This window comes from Lactuca saligna, chromosome 1, assembly GCF_052625555.1.
Source record: "Lactuca saligna cultivar CGN05327 chromosome 1, ASM5262555v1, whole genome shotgun sequence".
NCBI lineage: Eukaryota > Viridiplantae > Streptophyta > Magnoliopsida > Asterales > Asteraceae > Lactuca > Lactuca saligna.
The window spans coordinates 71,016,732-71,037,098 of NC_136417.1; the positions used below are offsets into that span (position 1 = coordinate 71,016,732).

Here is a 20,367-nt window from a genome sequence, read left to right on the forward strand (position 1 = left end):
TGTCTCTTGAAGACATTGTCAAATCTCTAGCCACTAGTACCCAACAATTCCAAAAAGAGACAAGGACTAGTATCTCCAACCTTGAAGCACAAATGGGAGATATAGTTACATCTATAAGCAAGTTGGAATCTCGTGGTAAACTCCCTTCTCAAACCGAAAAGAACCCAAATGTCAATGTGGTGACCTTGAGAAGTGGCAAGCAAGCCGGAGAAAGTAGTTCAAAGAAGAAGCCAAGGGAAGAAGAAGAAGAAATGGAGATCATTCCCATTGAAGAACCTACAGTCAAGAACGATGCACAAGCCGGAGTTCCAAAGAAGTCCATCCCTCTAGTAACACCAATAGCCACTCAACCACCGTTCCCCTCTCGACTTGCAACTTCAAAGAAGAATATGGAGGAGAAAGAGATTTTGGACACCTTCCGAAAGGTGGAAGTAAACATCCCTCTACTTGATGCAATCAAGCAAATCCCGAGATATGCAAAGTTCTTGAAAGAACTTTGTACCAACAAGAGGAAGTTGAAGGGAAATGAGAAAATTTTGATGAATGAAAACGCATCCGCGGTTTTACAAAGGAAACTTCCACCCAAATGCAAAGATCCTGGAATGTTCACGGTTCCTTGCAAGATTGGAGATGTCACTTTTAGTAGTGCTATGCTTGATCTTGGTGCTTCTATCAATGTCATGCCCTATTCAGTGTATGAATCATTAAATGTCGGACCCTTAAGTGAAACCGATGTTATAATCTCTCTTGCGGATAAATCAAGTGTCTTTCCTAGAGGTGTTTTAGAAGATGTCCTAGTGCAAGTGAACCAATTAGTCTTCCCGGCGGATTTCTATGTGATTGATCTAGATGAGCAAGTGTCTTCCAAATCGGCTCTAATCTTGCTTGGGAGACCGTTTTTGAAGACGGCTAGGACAAAGATCGATGTGTATGCGGGAAGTTTGACAATGGAGTTTGATGGTGAAACAATAAGTTTTAATAGTTATGATGCATTGAGATATCCTAGTGATGTTTCATCTTTGTACTTTGTTGATGTTGTTGAGCCAATTACTCAAGAATTGTTTGAGTTATCTAACGGTGATATGTTGGAGATGATCTTAAGCAAAGGATTCGATTGTGGGAAGCTAGCCGAGCAATTAAAGTTTTATTCTTTGGATCCGGAAGTTGAGAAGCTGGTAAATAAAATGGAAATGAAAAAATCCACAAGATTAGATGTCAAGCAAATTGAATTGTCCCAAACTCATACAAAATTGTCTCCATCCCTTGTTCAACCACCCGAATTGGAATTAAAGGTCTTACCTCAACACTTGAAGTATGCTTACTTGGGAAAGAATGAAACCCTTTCGGTTATCATCTCAACTCATTTAACCGAATTTGAAGAAGAGCAACTCCTCAAGGTGTTGAAGGAGCATAAAGAAGCCATGGGTTGGACGATTGCGGATATCAAGGGTTTGAGCCCCTCCACTTGTATGCACAAGATCTTAATGGAGGATGAATGCAAGCCAAGTAGAGACGTGCAAAGAAGGCTAAATCCACCAATGATGGAAGTTGTGAAGAAAGAGATATTAAAGCTTCTTGATGCAGGGATGATCTATCCAATCTCGGATAGCAAGTGGGTGAGTCCGATGCAAGTCGTTCCAAAGAAGACGGGAATCACGGTGGTCGAGAACAACAAAGGTATGATTGTTCCCACCCGTGTGCAAAACGGGTGGAGAGTATGTATTGACTACCGCAAACTCAATGCGAGCACACGAAAAGATCATTTCCCATTGCCTTTCATTGACCAAATGTTAGAAAGGTTGGCCGGGAAATCCCATTATTGTTGTCTAGACGGGTACTCTGGTTTTCACCAAATCCCGGTGGCACCAGAGGACCAAGAAAAGACAACATTTACATGCCCATTTGGTACTTTTGCATACCGGATAATGCCATTTGGATTGTATAACGCCCCGGCCACTTTCCAACGTTGTATGGTTAGTATCTTTTTGGATTATGTTGAAAACATAATTGAGGTTTTTATGGATGATTTCACGGTACATGGCAACTCTTTTCAAGAATGTTTGACTAATCTCACAAAAATTTTAAAAAGATGCATTGAAACAAACTTGGTTTTGAATTTTGAGAAATGTCATTTCATGGTGAGTCAAGGTCTCATTTTGGGTCACATTGTGTCTAAAAAAGGAATTGAGGTAGATAAGGCCAAAATTGATGTTATTCAAAGCTTACCTTACCCGACCTGTATTCGGGAAGTTCGTTCTTTTTTGGGCCATGCAGGTTTCTACCGAAGGTTCATCAAGGATTTTTCAAAGATAACAAGACCAATGTGCCAACTCTTGCAAAAGGAGGTCGATTTCGAGTTCAATGAGGCGTGCAAAGAAGCTTTTGACAAGCTCAAAGAGTTGCTTACATCCGCTCCCATCATGCAAGCACCAAATTGGGATCTCCCTTTTGAGATCATGTGTGATGCAAGCAACTATGCGATTGGCGCCGTTTTGGGTCAAAAGAATGGGAGGGCCTCCCATGTGATTTGTTATGCATCAAGGACACTAGACAATGCCCAAAGCAACTACTCTACCATGGAAAAGGAGATATTGGCCATAGTGTTCGCCTTGGAGAAATTTAGACAATACCTACTTGGTACCAAGGTCATAGTGTATTCGGATCACGCAGCTCTTAAGTACTTGATGACGAAGAAAGATGCAAAACCGAGACTCATCCGGTAGATCCTACTGTTACAAGAATTTGACTTGGAAATCCGGGATAAGAGCGGATGCGAGAACCTCGTTGCCGATCATCTAAGTCGGATCACTTCAAATGAAACTCCTCTCCCATTGCGGGACGAGTTTCCGGATGAGCATCTCTTTTCCCTTACCCAATCTATTCCTTGGTATGCCGATATCGTTAACTTTTTTGTCACAAAAAGGTATCCTGACACATTCACGCGTTCTCAAAAAGACAAGTTGAAAAGTGATGCAAAATACTATGTGTGGGATGAACCTTATTTGTGGAAACATTGTCCCGATTAAATCATTAGGCGATGTGTGCCCGAACAAGAGCACCAATCCATTTTGCAATTTTGTCATGAATTTGCTTGTGGGGGACACTTCGGACCTAGCCGGACTTTGAGAAAAGTCCTTGAATGTGGATTATTTTGGCCAACCATGTCACGCGATAGTTATATGTTTCGCAAAAGTTGTGAGCGGTGCCAAAGGACGGGAAACATTTCGCAAAAGAACCAAATGCCCCAAAATCCAATCCTTGTTTGTGAAATTTTCGACGGATGGGGGATTGATTTTATGGGCCCATTTCCCGTATCATTTGGCGACGTTTATATTTTACTCGCGGTTGACTATGTTTCTAAATGGGTTGAAGCCAAAGCCACAAGATCGGACGATGCCAAAACGGTTATCGAGTTTTTAAAGTCTAATGTTTTTGCGAGATTTGGTGTGCCTAGGGCTTTGATTAGTGATAGAGGGACGCACTTTTGCAACAAAATGATGGAGGCTCTATTGAAGAAGTATCACGTGACTCATCGTGTTTCCACTGCCTATCACCCTCAAACGAATGGTCAAGCGGAGGTCTCGAATCATGAAGTGAAGTCTATTCTAGAGAAAACGGTGAATCCGACAAAGAAGGATTGGAGTTTGAGACTTGACGATGCCTTATGGGCATATCGGACCGCTTATAAGACCCCGATTGGAATGTCGCCCTTCAGATTAGTTTTCGAAAAATCTTGTCATCTTCCCGTCGAGTTAGAACACCGAGCATTTTGGGCGGTCAAGAAATGCAACTTCGACATTAACGAGGCTGGAAGGCATAGGAAACTTCAACTCCAAGAGCTAGAAGAATTGAGAAACGAATCCTATGAAAACGCAAGGATTTATAAGGAGAAAACGAAGCTCTTCCACGACAAGTCCATCACCCGGAAGAATTTTGAACCGGGACATAGGGTCTTACTTTACCATTCACGGTTGAAGTTATTCCCGGGCAAATTAAGATCAAGGTGGATTGGCCCATTTGTTGTAATAAAGACTTTTGACCATGGAGCGGTGGAAATCAAAAGTGAAGAAACGGGACATATTTTCAAAGTTAATGGGCACCGATTAAAGCCATTCTATGAAAGTTTTAATGCAAGTGTTATTGAAGTCATCCACTTGGATGCACCGGAGTGTTGAACCAAGCTAGAAGGACGTCTCGCCTAAGACGTTAAAGAGAGGCATTTTTGGAAAAGCTTTATGCTTTCGTGTTTCTACGTTCGAATAAAGAAGTTTTGAAAATGTTTTGATACGTCTTTTGAAGTCATTTTTGAAGAAATCAAGAGTTTCTAGGTGTTTGGGGTATTTGGGATCAAGAACTAGTGAAGAAACGGAAGAAAACAGAGAAAAATCGATTTCCGGGAGCAGGAGTCTGCGCGACCCGCGCACGGGTGCGCGGCTGGTGTGCGCGGCCGGTCTTCCACATGCAACAAAGATCAAGCTCCAAACTGCAACATATGCGCGACCCGCACGCCCCCTCTGCACGACCCGCGTGCTGCTTTGACGACTATCCCCTATTTTGTTGACCAGCTTTGACTTTCGTTGACCAGGTGGTTTAATGAGTTGACCAACATTGACCGGGTGTTGACCACACTTGTATATGGATTAAAAACCTCCAGCAACTCTTCTTCTTCATTTCATTCTCTCAAAAACCCCTCATTCTCTCTCAAACTCTCAAGAACACATAAACCCACTTTTCACAAAAATTTGATTTCCCGGAGTTCCACCGGTCGGAATACGACGAGACCACTACCATTCTTCACCATTTTCCGTGCTCTACAAACCCCACCTAAAGTTTACTCCGATCCATCGCCGGGTCTAGGGGTGCCACCACCACCCAACTCGCCGCTTTCCGGCCATTTTCCGGCCAACTCCTACCACCTCTCGCAATTCCGACACCACCAAAGTGTTTCTTTTTCAGGGATCTTTACATCTAACCAAACAAAACCTCAAAATCTCACCAAAAATTTTCCCATAATTTTTGAGCCACCACGAGCCGCCGCCGGATTTTTCACACAAATCAAGTTGAAAATATCTCTTCAATGAACAAGTCTTGCGTTTAGGCACCCACGAATAACCAAAGCTTGGGGTGCACGGTAGCGGATTCCGGGCTCAAGTTCAATTTTGGGATAATACGGGTATTCTCTTTCCTTGGTTTTTATTACATTGCATTGTTTCAATTCGATAATTGCATCCAATTATGCTTTGGAAATTGCCTAAGATCGTTAGTTGTTGCCCGGTTTATTTGGAAACATTGATTTGAGAAAGGTTGAGATTGGTTAATTTGCTTGGGAATTTGTTCAAAAATTGTTTAAACTTTGGTTGGGATTTTCTCATTTTGTCTCGTATTGCTGCCGAATTTTTGTTGGGATTATCAAATTAACCGAGTGGTGTTGTTGAAATCATTTTACATTGTCAAAAGTTGGGTGTCATTACTTCTTGGATTTTTTTTTGTGTTCGGTCTAAAGATAGTGGCATTGATTTGAGAGTGGTGAGGTGAGGGATTACGTTGGTGAAGTTGTTTTTGATATTGTAGGTTTCGAAAATGGGCAAAACCACGGCTCGAACACACACCCATGGATCATCGATCGATCCTAACCCGCAAAAGGATATCGCCGGTCCATCACGCAAAGCAGCCGGTAAACGAAAAAAAAGAGGAGAAGAGGGAAGCGATCCTTCCCTTACAAATGCTGATATCAAAACCTATCGCTCCAATCTTCGGGGTCGCGCAATCCGGCCGACAAAATTCTACCATAAAAAGTCCATGAAAAAGCTTGGGGTGCATGATGGTGTATACCATTTGTTCATAAAACTCGGTTGGCGTGGTTTTCTTCGACTTTGTGACAGAACTTACGAGGAACCCACAATGGAATTTCTTAGCACATATGCACGAGATGATGACATGGAAGTCCTCACATTCCAGTTGAAAGGGGAGCATCATAGACTCACATACGAAGAGCTTGATTCTATCATGGGTATAGACGATCCATTCCGCATCAGCCCCCAAAATCAAGAGTACCAAGATTTTCTGCGTTGCCCTGATGCAAACTTTTGGATGCAAATTTCCGGTCTCCCAACCTTCAACCCAAGCCGACAGCGAGCCAAGCACATCGTTCACCCCTGTTGTCGAATTGCTCACCGAGTCCTTACGACGAGTATCTGCGGGCGTCTCGAGCCCGGTCAAATCAACAGATGTGAGCTATTTTTCCTCCGAAGCATGAGGCATGCACTCTCCCTCAGTTTTTCAGGCTTCTTTTTAGACAAATGTGACTCCATACGCCAACGTTCCTCAGGGGAAATTTTCATCGGGGGACTTATCACGATCATAGGTCGAGCCGTCGGCCTAGACTTCCCGGATGCCGAATACATACCTGTCGACACCCCACCGAACTTCCTGCTAGATTGTGACACTCTCATCCGGATGGAGATGTTGCTCGATCGGGGAACCCGCACGTACAGTTGGTTAGACTCTGACAAAGCCCCGGTTTACATCCTGCCAAGTTGGATCGGTTCTTCATTCGATGTAGGCGACCCCGACACTTGGCTTCCTCCAGACCAGTTAACCCAAACAGGTGTATTCCCAGAATTCGGTGATGATGAGGGTGACGACGCAGAGGAACAAGAGGAAGAAGATGACGAAGAGGACGACGAGATGCCCGAAGCTGAGGACCATTTTGACCAGCCCTCGATGCAGCAGCCGATGTTTCAGCATGATCAGTTCCAGGCCCCTCCACAACATTTTGACCAGCCGCATCAGCAGGAGGGACACGAAGTCCCACCATATTCCCCCCCCCCCCCCACGTTCTTTGACCAATTTGCCACAATGTTCTCCACGGTGCAATGCATCGACGCCCAAACGCAAGAGAATTCGAGAGCCATCCTAGATGTGGCAAGCCGTGTTGATCGATTGGAGCAGTCCTCCTCTCACACTTCCCGCCAGCTCCAGGATATGTGGGACTACCACCATCGCCACGGGCATTTCCCGCCGCCCGACCCCCCGATTTAGGTCCTTTCTGCCATTTCCTTAAGCATTGAGGACAATGCTTGTTCTTAAGCTTGGGGTGGGGCATTTCCCTTATATTTTTTACTCTTTTTCATGCATTTTTAGTTAGGTTGCATAACATATTAGTTTAAGTTAATTTGCATTCATTTTTTTTTATTTTATAAAATTTTAAAAAGATTTTATTTTCTTCTTTTCTACTTTTTATTTTTGCATAACATTTAGCTTAAGACATTAGCATTCATGCATTTTTGTTGTCTGTTTATTCTCACCTCTCTTGGATGCCATGGAACAGGTTCATAGTTATTGTATCATTATTGGTCCAGGATCTTGTTGCTATCTCACCCATCGAACCGGAACCACTAGCTGCAGTTTGGGATTTCATACTTGGGATCAGATGTTGGTAGCTTAAAGGGGTAAGTGATCATGGACAGGTAGTTTTCATGAAGAATTATGCATACAATACTAACAACTGTAGGATATACTATAGCAATGGGTGTTCTTAGCCTTGCGGTCACTACCGCGGAGAGGATCACACTTGATCATGTTTGAACTGTTAGGATGAAGCATTGGTGCTTGTCCCCGAGTAGAATCCATATCCGGTCTCTTTACATCACCATATCTTTTAGCGATTTTCTTAGAATTTAGAGAGTCTTTTAGTCCACATTTGGACATTTTCATTATCTTTGAAAAACCACAAGTTTGAAAAGGAGCTTACGTTACATCTGTATGCTCCACACATGGTCATTTTCACACTTAGGCCATTCGGATTATATCATTACCCTGTCGGTTCCACCTACACACCTTTGGGAACCAAATTTTGAGTCAAAGGGTTTACTTTCACAAAAAAAAAAAAAAGAACAAAAACAAAAACAAAATGAAGCATGCAAATTTTCAGTCGCAACTATCTTAGATAGGTGGCCGGTTCAATTATTGAACAAATTTCCCAACATCTTGGTCACCCGACGTTTGATATTCATTTGTATAGATCTGTTTTATTGTATATAGATCGAGTTGTTATTTTTTTTTTCTTTCTCACAAAGTGGTGATGTTAGAGAGACTGTCGAGTCGGATACTACGGGAGGTTTGGGCCAACACTAAGTGAATTGATTCCTACAACGGTGCCCGAGCGATTAAACCTAGTTACACATGAGAGAAACCGGCAGATGTGAGATCAGAGTGTGCACTTAAAGAAGAGCTCCACCCGAGCCCATCCAGTTGCTTTCTCCCTACTACAGATGTTCTTCATTGTATACATGTTCCATTGAGGCTGCGACTGCTCATCCCTCCTTACTCACCTAAAGGAGTTGTCCTGGCTGTGGTTTATGGTTCCATTGTCATCGGATGAAAAAGTTGTGAGATAGCAGCGAAATCAATTCTGACCATGTTGACTAACGTCGGACAGGTTCCATGGTTCTATCCATTCTTTTTATTTCTAGGGTAGTTCATCCAAAGTTCATTTAGTCTTGTCTTACTTGAGGACAAGTAAGGTTTAAGCTTGGGGTGATTTGATAGCTTCATTTTATTTACTTCTTTTTATAGTTTATTTTAGCATATTTCATTCATAACTTAGATAATTTCCATGCATATTTTCCTTTTTATTATTTTATGACTATTTCGGGTACTCTCGAATCTTGTGAGCATAATTGCAGGTTTTCGGGTCTAGCGGAGCGGGAGTGTTCGGGACGTATAGGAGGCGATGAGATTTGGTAGAAAAAATGACGTTAGGCTTGATGGGTAGTGGAGATGATGCATGGAGTGATCTTGATGATTATTTGAAGACTTGGAGAGAAATAAACATTAAATTTGCAAGATGCGGGGGAACATTCAAGCGTATGAAAATTATTAATCGGGCGAGTTCACGAGCTTTGGAGGATTTGGAGAGGTCAAATTGGGCTTTAAATGAAGAAAAACTTGAAGAAAATGGGCTAGGAGGTGATTGGATTCGATCTGGGCTAGTGGGATATGCTTTAGAGGCCCAAAATCTCAAAGAAGCCCATGTCAGGCACCACCCGCGCAACCCACGCGCGCAGCAGCACGCGGGTCGCGCAAGGCCCTGCAGGGGTAGTTTCGGAAATTCTTCTTTTGAGCTATTTGAGGAAGGTTGGTGCCCATCTTTTGCATACTCTTGGACATCCGATTTTTGAAGATTCTCTCTGGAGTTTTGAAGACTTTTGAAGGCCAAGAACCCTTGAAGAACATCATATTTTTACCTCTTGATTCTTGCTTAATGTTTGGTACAATTTTCTCTAACTTTGTTTCTTTGTGTTTAGCCATGCTTGGCTAAACTAATCTTGGTTGACTTTTGGTTAATCCTTTGAACTTTTGTTGAATGTTGAAGAATCCATAAACATGTTATTGAATCTTTATGGGAATGTTTTGTGTTTTAACATCTCATCATTACTTGTATGTTTTAGTTCATGAGTTTAAATGTGTTTGTGGTGATTTGTTGGCTAATTTCTTGATTAAGTAAAGGATCCTCAAATTAGCAAGCAACAAATGATTTTTGTGTTGTTTTTGCTTCACACAATCATAAAAACATTCCCTCCAACATGGTGGTGAAAGCATTTGACCCCTCTTGGATTTGGTGACTTTTTGGTTCTTAATGCTAGTTGACTTTCACTAATTACATGCTATTTGGAATTAGTGACTTTGACTAAGGAAATTGTTATGAGCTTCTCTAGCCATTTCAACAATTAAGAAAAGTCTAGGTAATCTCAAGCTCCTTGGATTACTATAGCCAAATTGAGGATTTAAAACAAGTATTGCACCATTGAATTCTAATGATATGTTCATCAAAAGTCAAAGTGAGAAAACTTTAAGTCAACCATCTTTCCCTTATTGATTTTACATCAAATTCTTATTTTTGTTGCAATTGTCTATTTAAATCATAGTTAATTCTAGTTTGTTTCAAGTATTTCAAAACATCAAAACCCCCATTTTTAATTTATTGTCATATTCCAAGTATTTTACAAAGATATTTTTCATAGAGTTATCAAATTGAACCAGTCTCCGTGGATTCGATCCCTTTACCACTATACACTATTTTAGTGTGTAATAATTAGGGTTATTATTTGTGTTGGCCTCGACAACCACCAACATCTTAATCTTCAGTGAATGACTTCATCTTGAGCACTTGAGGTTTTTCTCCAGAATTTGACAGTGAACGCACGTTGGGTGAGGATGCTTGATATACTGATTCTTGAAAGATGGCGCTTTCAGCTTGAGAATCTTCAGAGAGAACATCATAGAGAACAAATCTTCTGGATCACTTCAGTAGGTACAACGATAGCAGCAGACTGATTGAGGAGGTTTCAATGCAATCCGTTACATAATCTTTAATTTCTACTTCACCTTGCTTCTGGGGTTGAAGGATTGAATGTTGAAAGAATGATCTTCATTTCTTTCTCCTTCAAATGAGAATTCTTCGATGCTCACGGACGAAGCCTTGGCTCAGAAATCTTCAACACAAACTCCATGAGTTTTATCTTCACCTGAAATCACTTTTCAAGACAAAACAAAACTAAAAGAAAACTTTATCACACATTTTTTTTTTTGGATTTTTCATACTTTCTTAAAAAGAAATAAAACAGAAATAACACTATTTTTGGATTTTTTTTTTTTCTATTTTTTTTAATTTATTTTTTTAATTCTCCCCTAATATTTAAATTAAAAGAAACTATGAACAAATTTAACAAAAATAAAATGATATCTAACTTTAAGAATTATTTGGGATCAAAGTTTTTAGACAACCTTTATCCACTTGTCGGTACCTTCTATCTTCACGTCTTTGTCTGGTCGATCGCCGATATTGTTGTCCAGTTAAACAAAAAAAATTGTGACTGGTTTAGGACATATTATTTGATACAAGACAAGGTGAACTTAAGTTCCTAAAAATTATATCTGATCCCAATTCCTTAGATAATATATCTTAAGGACCATTCATCTGACGACGACCAAGGATATTGTTGTCCACCTAAATTGAGCAACGAGATCTACAAACAATCTATATGTGTTCAATTTTTAAGTGTACTGGAATGTGTTTCCCGCTTCCTGATATGCCCCAGCCATCAAAAACTTCCAGAGTACTCCTTACATCGGGTGAGCAGACAACCATTCAAAGAGAAGATAGATTCAGAATTCTATTACTTATTACTTCAGAGGGGTTGAGAAGAAGGTTGCATATGTTGTGTACCAGGTCGGATTAGAAGTCACGCAAAGGAGACAGCATATGGCTAACAGATAAGAAGAATTTCATATATATAACTTGCAGAGAAATAGAGTTGCATATGTTTCAATCCAGGTCGGATCTCTTCCAATCATGCAAAAGGTGCAACATATGACTAACAGACGGAAAGAAAGAAAATGATATTCTATAGACCTAATTTATCGGAATTTACCAGTCGCCCCATCCAACCGGAATTAATGACAGAATCCGCACATCGAGGAAAAGTTAAACCACGATTCCAAGTACGGGTTCAATTAATGTGACGAGTAGATTCTCATGTATATCTCCCTGCTCAACCTATCCGAGCGTCGTGACATCAGGTTAAACGAATCTAACTAGGTCAAAGTTTGTCCAATCCTGAAATTCATTAAGTTCAACTTTGCCTAGTCAAGTCCATTTAGAATCTTTCGTGCCTACCGACGCATCAAACCATATCATAGACCCTTCAACTTTGGGTACGTTACGCAGACTCAGGTTGCTTGTTATCATTTGTTAATTTCATTTCCCAAAACATCTCCCTCAAGCACATAACCAACATTTTTTTTTGATTTTCTAATGTTTTTGGATTTTTGAAAATTTTCTATTTTTTGTTTTGTTTTTTTATTCTCTCCCTAAATTTGTGCATAGGAGAGAAACGAAAATAAATGTGAAAATTTAAACTATCCTAAAACAAAAATTAGTCTTTAAAGCGAATCAGGTTAAGAAAAACTCAGGAGTATAGAGAAGAAGACGCAAACCGTAATTCATCGATTGAATCTGCATTCAGAAGGTCTGAGAACAGCAAGCATAATCTCAGAACAGATCCAACAATTCTTTATATCATTAAGCACTAACCCCATGTGATCCATTCTTTTCCTCCCTTCCCGCAAAGGACACATACTCTCAAATAATGTTCTGAGTGTTGTACAGTTGAGAGATGTCCCCAATCATATGCCAGGAGCAGCCACTACCAACAAACCGAAGTCTGATGATATGCCTCCATAGCTGCTCCGACACAGAGCGGGATCAGTTGGTCTTTGGAACCCAGTCCATTTTGAAACTGGGTCGACCTTTGTCATCAATGCAGGTTACTCTCTCTCATGACATATCCTGCTTATCACAAACAGAAGACAATGAAATATTAGAGTTATTAGAAGATTTGGGATTTTTCACCTTACGTACCCATCTGTAGTTTGGTTTAACCCATTCCTTTTTCGATCTGATGGGTGGCTCAGTACTTGCTTTTGAGCTTGATGTCGGCCGTTGAGATGACTTTGATTTTGGCTTCACGGGAGCATCTCTTGGATTTGACTTTTTGGCCGACATTCCCTTCTTGCCCTTGGGATTCAGATTCTTGGCCTTTTGGGTTTGATTCTTGCCCTTCTATGCATTCTAGTCATCATGGTCTGAACGTGACCTGGAAGGGTTTCTTTTGAAGTATCTCCCACTTGGCGCATTTTTCCATCCTTGTGCATAGTAAGGAACGTATGCACGATTAGGACAATTTCTGGCAATGTGTCCAGGTGTTCCACAGTGAAAAGAAGTCTTTTTCTTCACTGAGAAGTTATTTATTCCTGCCCCTGGTGGCGTATCCTTGCCTTGTCTCTGATTTTTCCCACACGCACAGTTGTAACAGGCACTTTGTTTAGCTTGAAATGGTGGCCTGTATTTACCAACGACAGGTTGATTAGAAGTAGTTGAGTTTGAAGCAACAGATTCAGAGTTCAAGGAGTCATTGGTTTGCTCAGAAGAGCTCTCCTTGTTCTCATCCTCTGCTACTTTACCTGCACATGTAACAGAAACATCAGTATTTTCAACATTAATAACTCCTCCTGACAAAAATCCAGCTCATTTGCCATATCAAAGATGTGGCTCCCTGTCAGTTTCGTCGTGTGTCATAGGGATGGATGTGTAGTTATGATTATAAGGAGGAGGTACATTATCATACCCTAGACCCTTGTTTTGATTTTCTTTGAATTTTAATTGAGTTTCATATAAGGACTCGACTGTTTGACTTGACGCAGTATAATTTTTTAAACTAACGTCTGTTTTTCCACACTTAATTTTGAAAGCGCCACGTTCTTCAGTTACAGCAGCAAGTTGTCTCTTAACATAATCATAATTTTCACACTTGTTGTTGTACTCTTCCTGAAGTTTCCTAAAGTCCTTGGTTTTTGCTTCCAACTCAACCTTCAGGGGTTTCTGTCCTTTCCTGAGTTGATATCCTTCATATCTCAAGTCCTCAACTTCTCTTTTAAATAAATCAATTTGATCCCAAAGAAATTTAATCGTATCTTCACATGATTGAGAACATGAAACTTCACATGAATGAGAACATGACACTTCATTGACTGGAAGGTTTACAGAACTCTTTAAAGCGTCAAGCTCTTCAATTACTTCAGCAATACTAAGACGATTGAGATCTTTTGTCTTCTTGATGACAGCTACATTCATATCCCATGATTTTGGAAGTGAATTCAATAGCCTTTTGTTTATCTCAGATTTGGTCAAAAAGATCCCAACAATATTCATCTCAGTAGTGAGTGTGGTAAATCGCTGCAACTGAGCTTCCAGGGTTTCTCCAGGGATATAATCGAACATGTTGAAATTTTGTCTTAAGATATCCTGACAACTCTCTTTCATGTTTTCAACTTCCTTGTAGACCTTAAAATCAATTAAAAATCACAACTAGAAGCTAAGATGAAAATTAAACGTTAAATTTAAAATGCCTTTTTTTTCAAAAGTCAAATTTCAAAAATTGCACTCAAAAGTCAAACTTAAAAGTCAAACCGAAAAGTTAAATTTGAAATTTAAAAAGTTAAATGAAAAAGTCAAAGTTTAAAATCAAAGATCAAACTTGGAAGTCAAAGTTAAAATTTTAAATAAAAAGTCAAAAAATAAAAGTCAAAAATAAATTTTTTTTAATTATTTATTATTTATTTATTTATTTGTTTATTTTTTGTTTATATAATTTTTTTTATTTTGGATGAAAAAGGAATTTAAAATTTAAAAAGGAATTGAATTTTGGGTTAAAAGTGTCAAAAATAGGAAAACTTGCTGCGAAAAAGATGGGTTATAGTTCAATTTTCAAAGGTATGTAACAAGTGATCGGGTAGCTGAGTAGGATAAGGTGCTGCTCTGATAAGCAGGAGGTTGCGCGTTCGAAACACGGCACCCCCAAATGCGCTTCTATTATTTTTGTAAAGTGCGAGTACGAAGGCTGATGCTTAGATGCGAGGTTAGGACGACGTCTTCACGTGCGAGGATGCTGCTGCGAAGCCGAGGTGCGAGGTTGCTGAGCCGTACACGTGCGCGCTGGCCGCAAACCGAAGACCGCAAACTCCGGCCGTATGCTCCTCGGAAACCCTAGCTGCCGGCACCACCCCGTCGCTGATTACGACTAAAAACACCGTTTTTTGCCTTTTTTTACTCCAAAACTCGATCAAAAACTCGTTTTTACAAAAAAACGCGAAGAACAAACCCCCCTTATTTTTGCGAGATCTATCCAAAAACGCAAAAATATTTCGAAAATAAGATCAAATAATGCCCCAAAATAGGGTTTACGGCCCAAGAACTCGGTGTTTACGGTCGTAAACTTGGACCAGAAACACCAATTATTCAGATTCCAGACGAAACAATAAATCCTTTTGACTGATACAACCAGGCTCTGATACCAATTGTAAGTCCAAAATATGTCCGTGTATCAGTCAGATTCGTTTGATGGTGTGGAATCCTAATCAAACGGATGATGTTAGATCAAATAGAAGAGAAGAAGAAAAAGAATAATATGAATCTTTGTATGTATTGATATGAATGAAGACCCGGATACAAAGAATTCACACACACATAAAAGCTCATGTTTCTCTCTCTAGCCGTAAACTCTCTAGGGTTTATCAATCTGTTCCTCACACCCTAATACTTATATTTATATACTAGGGGAACATGGGTCGTAAATGAGTTTACGGCCGTAAACTCAACCGTAAACATGCCCATAAAATCATAAATATTACAGAAAATACAATTGTCCAGAAAAGTAAAGTATAAACCATATTTTGATCCAACAATACATATACAAGAATTAACAAGAAGAAAGAAAATAAAAAACAAATCTTTATTAATAAATAAAGAACTCAAATATAATAAGAAGACATTTCAACATTGCTACATAATTAGTTGTAGTTGAAACTAAAGTTCTATGGGTAATGGTTTGAACCCATCACTCATTAGACATAAAAAAACACGATTTTAATTTCTGTTTTTCACTTCATCTAAATGGAACTCATTGATAGCATCGATACATTTTTCTAAATTAAATAATTATCTTATTTCTTATAACTTTTCTACTTTAATATATACAACTTAATATATACAACGTTCTTATAATTTTGTATCAACTAAAAACTTGTGTTGATTTATTAATGTTATGATTATTCAAACCGAAAAAAGTAGAAAAGATTCGATCTATAATTATAATAATAATAATAATAATAATAATAATAATAATAATAATAATAGTTTTTTACTTCTAAATCTAATACAAAACAATATAAGAACTTCTTTTGTGATTAACCAATGTTCAAGAAGTCTAATAAAATAAAATTTCTTTTTATGTCACTAAATCTAAAATCTTTAAAATCTTAGATGATATAAATAATTACCATCTCGTGAAATTCTTGTACACCCTCGGTGTTAGTGGTTTACCTCCTCATCACCTACGACTGAAAGTTGGATGCCCGATCATACTGTTACAAAATCTCGACCTATTAAATTGATTGTGTAATGATACTCAATTGATATGTAAAAGTTTTCAGCACAATGTCATTGATGATGAAATTGTTGTTGGTCAACATGCTGGAAAGATGGTATTTTTTGTCAACGATTCCTCTATGTCCGTCTTAAGATGATATGTTCTCGTTCAAGCTGATGAGAAAACAATTCCAATCTGATTATGTTTCGAGATGATAATCAATAAAACTCAAGGAAAAACAATACCAAATGTAGGAATTTATCTTTCAGAATCGGTTTTCTCGCATGACTAACTTTATGTGACATTATCTAGAGAGATATCACGTGCCAATACAAAAGTACTACTGATCCTTGATAAATAATTCAACAACAGTGCAGTCTATACATCAAATGTGTAATATAAAAGTTTTGTACGATTAATAATGCACAATCAATAAAGTATTCATGTCTATTTGTAAAGAATTTCAATTCTCCGTTTTTAGTTCTAATTGATTTTATTTCTGTTAGCGTAACTCTTAATGATAATTGTTTAGATGCAATAAACTATTTGTCACTAAAAGAAGTAATATTCTCTAGAAACTAAATTTTAAATAAAATATCCATACCCGACAAATGCGGTGTATAAAGAAGTATTGCACGATTAATAATGTATAATTAGTCATGTCTTACTACACATTTTCATATTTTGTGTATTCTTATATAATTTTATTATTTTTGTTTGAACAACTTAAACATTTATTTTGTGTCGTCTCGACCGATTTCTTTTTATCGGTTATTTGATGTATCATATAACAAATAACACCATAGTTTGATTATATTGTCTTCCACATGTACTTTCTTTTGCAACATAACAGTTTTGTAAAGGAAACATATCACCGAAATAACTTATGCGCCCCGCCGCTTTGCGCGGGTACACTACTAGTATATATATATATATATATATATATATATATATATATATATATATATATATAAAGGAAATATTGACATTGTTCATATATGTCGTTGCTAAAAAGAACGTGATTTCCTATCTAAAATTACATCATTTCTTTGTAAATCGAAACCTAGTTTTCATTATTTTTTGTAGCAATTGGTTACAAATTTTTTTGCTATCTCAGCATGATGGACCATTTCCCGGACTTGCGTTAGTAACGAAAGCCTGGTTTTGAGCAGGGGCTACATGGGCATATGCATAGGGCCTTTTTTTCATTAACCCAATTTTTTTTATATGTACATTCATTAATCAAGCTCAAATGCAAAGGAAAAGATAGTTAGATCGGTAGTCCACACGCGAAAGGCAAGGCAGTGGGCAGAAGCAAGAAGGTGAGAGAAGATCATTCAATCGATTACCAGATTTGTCATCCACTCCTAATTTCCATTGTTGGATTAGGTTATATTGTTGGATCTTAACATAATGAAAAAGAAGTGCAGTGGAACTCTCGTGATATTATTGATGAACAAAAAGATAACAGAAGGCAGCTATAAATAGTAGAGTTTTACAACTAAAAAGTAAAAGCTGGAAATATGGAAAGACTTAAGTAAATGCAAAAAAATTGAAAGACTTCTAGCAGTTACTAAGCCAGTCACGAGAGTTATTATTTTTCTGAGAAACTTTGAATCAGTCTTCAACACTCCCCTTTGATTCAAAGGTATCAACACCAATCTTTGCACGAAGATATTCAAAACGAGCTGCTGGAAGAGCTTTGGTAAACAGGTCTGCTAATGCGAGGATCAATCGTATTGTTTCTATCCTTGCCACCGGTGAAAACGTTTCATCATAATCCACACCTTGTTCTTGTGTAAAACCTCGAGCGACTAATCTGGCTTTGTGTTTTTGCAGGCTCCCATCAGCTTTGAACTTAATTTTGAACACCCATTTTAGTGATATAGGGTACTTATCAAATGGTAGTTCCACGAGTTCCCAAGTATTGTTCTTCTCAATAGCAGCAATCTCTTCCTCCATTGCTCTTCTCCATCTATCATCTTGAAGAGCAACATTCATTGATATAGGATCACCCGCAAATAGTTCCATTATGCTGTATAAATATCTGCTACTGTTCTGGTTTTGAGTGGTGTTGTTTCTGGTGATGTGGTGCTAGAAGATGATGTGTTTGATATTGGAGGAGTAACTTGTGAAGACACTCCATGCGAGGAACTTGAACTCGAGGATGAGATGTTTGAGGAATTGGTTTGAGTAACTGGTGCTTGATCATGAACTTCTTCTTCGTCAAGTAACTCAGGTTGAACTAAAGTATTGACTTGTTCTTGTGTAGTGTCATAACTTGCATATTCTTCGAAGACTACATCCTTACTAACAACAATTTTCTTGTTTATGGGATCAAAGAGTCTATAGGCTTTTGATTGTGTACAGTATCCCACCAAAACATACTTCTTGGACTTGTCTTCCAGCTTGTGTCTGTAAGATGTGACTAATGCATAACATGCACAGCCAAAAACACATAAATGAATGACTGTAGGTTTGAATTCATACCATGCTTCAAACGGCGTTTTGTTCCATACAGCTTTTGTAGGAGATATTTTGATTAGGTATACAGTGGTAGCAACGGCTTCAGCCCAATAAACATCAGGTAGCTTGCTTGTGTTCAACATTGATCAAGCCATCTCCTCAATGGTTCAGTTCTTTCTCTCTGCAATCCCATTCTGCTCTGGGGTATGTGGAGCTGTCATCTCTCTTCTTATCCCTTCTTTCTCACATAGGGTAATGAATTCCCGTGACATGAATTCTCCCCCTCTATCAGTCCTTAGAGTCTTGATTGTAGTGTTTCCTTGTTTTTCAACAAGATCTTTGAATTTCTTAAAGTGTTCTAAGGCATCAGATTTCATTCTAATGAAATATAGCCAACACATACGGGTAATGTCATCAATGAATAACAAGAAATACTTATTTCCTGAGTGAGATTCGTTCTTCATTGGACCACAAATGTCAGCACACACTAATTCCAATTTCTCAGTTGCTCGTCTTGCCTTGCCCTTTGGAAAAGACCTTTGTGATTGCTTGCCTAGAACACATCCTTCGCATACATGTTTTGAGTCATGTATGGCAGGTAACCCATTTACCATTTGCTTACTTGACAACAACCTTAATCCTTTTTCATGTAGGTGCCCGTATCTGCAATGCCAAAGTTTCGATTCATCAACCCTGTTGTTCATCATCATGTAACCATCTTTATGAGAAAAGTCAACATTCTGTTTCCTGTCATCCTTGAATAGAGAACAATTTCACCATTTTTCCTCTTCGCCACACACGTATTATCATCAAACTCAACCTTGAGACCGTTTTCTATCAACTGTCCCACACTTATCAGGTTATGAGCGAGACCTAGAGCGAAGTGTACATCCTTGATGAGTTTGTCTTTTCCTTCTATGCTTATAGTGATAGTTCCCGTTCCTTCTATGGTTACAACTTTATCATCACCAAGTTTCACACGAGATTTTTCTGAGTCATCCAAATTCTTGAATTTTTCACGTGTACCTGTTATATGATTTGAACATGCGCTGTCTATGTACCATATCTCCTTCTTTCGGCTAGCTTGGTTTGCGTAGGTCATGAATAAACATTCATCTTGTTCAACATACTCTTCTTCCGTATATTTTGCTTGACCTTGCTTTGCCCAACAATCTTCTTCCTTATGACCAAGCTTTCCACAGTGGTCACATCGAACCACTGCTCCTCGTGATCTGCCTCGTCCACAGCCTCGAAATGATGATGTTCTTGCTCTTCCTCTACCGCCAGAAAATCTATTTTGCTCCCCTTGGATCTGAAGGCTTGTTCTTCTTCTTGTGTGTCGTGCCTGTTGATTCTTGCTTCACGCGCTTGTAGTGACCCCATTAACTCATCAAAGGTAAAAGTCTGCAAGTCCTTTGATTCTTCGATTGCTGCCATCACGTGATCGAACTTGACTGGTAAACTCCTGAGAACTTTGGCCACCACAATTTCATTAGAAATCTTGTCTCCATAGGCACGCATCTGTGTCACTATGGATGCTGCTTTTGCTAGATATTCTTGTACTGCTTCATTTGGCTTCATGTTTAAAGTCTCGAACTGTCTTCTCAAGGATTGCAATTTGACTGTAATAACTTTGGTTGATCCTTGGTATTCAGTCTTGAGAATATCCCAAGCTTCCTTTGATGTGACTGCTGCAACAATTCTAGGGAAGATGGTCTCATCTATTGCTTGTTGAATAAAGAACAAGGCTTTAGCATCTTTCTTCTGATTATCTTTTTGGCAGGCTTCATCTGCACTTGTCTCTATATAACCTGCTTCAACAAATTCCCATAAGTCTTGTGACTTGAAAAGGGTCTTCATTTTGGTGCTCCAAAATTCATAGGACTCCCCTTTGAAGACAGGAATTTGTGGT

General features: G+C 38.8%; 1 pseudogene; it reads left to right on the forward strand.

The window, feature by feature from the left end:
* Positions 1 to 2,684: 2,684 nt before the first annotated feature.
* LOC145008255 (uncharacterized) overlaps positions 2,685 to 20,367 on the forward strand; it is a 223,153-nt pseudogene continuing 205,470 nt past the window's right edge.